General features: G+C 34.1%; 1 pseudogene; it reads left to right on the top strand.

Moving 5' to 3' along the window:
- The first annotated feature begins 888 nt into the window (after positions 1 to 888).
- Positions 889 to 1,332, top strand: LOC142231272 (uncharacterized; annotated as a pseudogene).
- Positions 1,333 to 1,914: the final 582 nt, after the last annotated feature.

Here is a 1,914-nt window from a genome sequence, read left to right on the forward strand (position 1 = left end):
TTCCTTCGATTTTGTAAAGGTAGCAGAAGAAAACACGTTTAATTTTTTTACTTTGGTAGATTTTTCGTAATATTTTCTTCAAATTTAGTAGATTATTGTTAGCAAGAATAGCTCTCAATATTTCAAGTTTCGTGCTCACAAAACAACATTTGCGGAAAATTTTGATTTACATCTTTAATTTGGAGAAAAGTGCAGCTGATTCGCATCGATTACTCGCCGAATCTTATCCACTTTCGATTCAACGTGCGAGAGGTGGTTTCTGCGTTTCATAAATGGTGATTTTAACGTAGAACCTCCTCTCGCACGTTGAAGCGAAAAGGTGATAAGATTCGGCCAGGACAACATTATCTTTTACATTTAAGTTTTGCGTACTTGATTCTAGGACACGAAGGTTAGTTTATTCGCTTTTCAGCTTTTTTCTTCATGTGATATCAGAGTCCTTTCAAATCATGTTAAGGACACCTCAAATTTCCAAATTCGTGCTCCACTAAAAAGAAAAGTATGCTATGTTACAAATAAAAAGTCTTTGAAACAATATGTTGAAAAAACAATATTATTTTAAAATGCTTTTTGGTTAGGATACCTAATTTTAAGTCGAATAAATTATATATAAGGATAAAACGACTGCATTTAAAAGTTTATCGATTATTGGGCAAGGGAAAAACGTAATATCAGAGAAATGCGTCTTTTTTGCTAAGCAAAATTCGGATTCGTATTTTAAGGATATGAAATCTTTGGCCACATGACAATAGTTTTTTTTTCAGAAATCTAGGTTTTAATGTGGAAACAATAAACGCCCTGGACAGTCGAAGAAGTTTGGAGATACTGAGTTAGAGGTAAAGACAACGCTGGTTAAAACAACTGCCAGAAGCATACCAGAAGCTACCAATGCATCCAGAAAAAGTCACAGTTTGGTGCGATTTATGGGCTGGTGGAATCATTAGGCCGTACTTCTTCAAAGATGATGCGAATCGTAACGTAACTGTTAATGGTAAGCGCTACCGTGAGATGATATTCAACTTTTTTTGCCCCAAATGCAACAGCTTGACTTGCATTATATGTGGTTTCAACAAGACTGTGCCTCATGCCACACAACACTCGTAAAAATAGGATTAGTAGGATGCGAATTCGGTGAACATTTTATTTCACGTTCAGCACCGGTTAATTGCCCGCCTAGATTGTGCTATTTAATGCGTGTAGTCAAGCATTTCTGTTATTCGTGATATACAGGTCGAAATGTTGGAAAGAGTATGTCAAAATTGGGCTATGCGGATGGACCATCTGAGCCGCAATCGCGGTATGCAATTGCATGAAATAATCTTCAAATATTAAATTAGATGGAGCGTACTATCGATTAAAATTGTATGCAGTTTTCTCAATTTTACCATTTTTTAATTTATCATATAAAATCACTGTTTATAAGTACAAAACAACTTCATTGAAAAGTAAATTGATTTCGTACAAGGAAAAAACTTTGAATCAGAGAGATCGCAACGGACGTTACAATTAATTTTCAAATCGAACTTAGTTTACTCTCTACCTTCGATAAAGTTATACAACTAGGTTGTTATTTCGGCCAGACCGAATCTTATGTACCCTCCACCATGGATTGCATAGAAACTTGTACTAAAGACTGTCATCCACAATCGAATTACTTGGGTTGCGGTAACACTTGCCGATGGCAAGATATCTTAAAACTTCTTAACACCGTTTTATCAATTGTAAGTTAGTCCATACGGGGTATATATTAAACAAAAAAGGCCGGTTAAATACGTAAATAACACAGTTTGACAAAAATTTCTATAGAAATAAAATTTTAACAAAAATTTCTATAGAAATAAAATTTTGACAAAATTTTCTATGGTAATAATATTTTGACAAATTTTCTATAGAAATAAAATGCAACGAAGGACT

Source organism: Haematobia irritans, chromosome 3 (genome assembly GCF_050003625.1).
Source record: "Haematobia irritans isolate KBUSLIRL chromosome 3, ASM5000362v1, whole genome shotgun sequence".
In the NCBI taxonomy this organism is placed as follows: Eukaryota; Metazoa; Arthropoda; class Insecta; order Diptera; family Muscidae; genus Haematobia; species Haematobia irritans.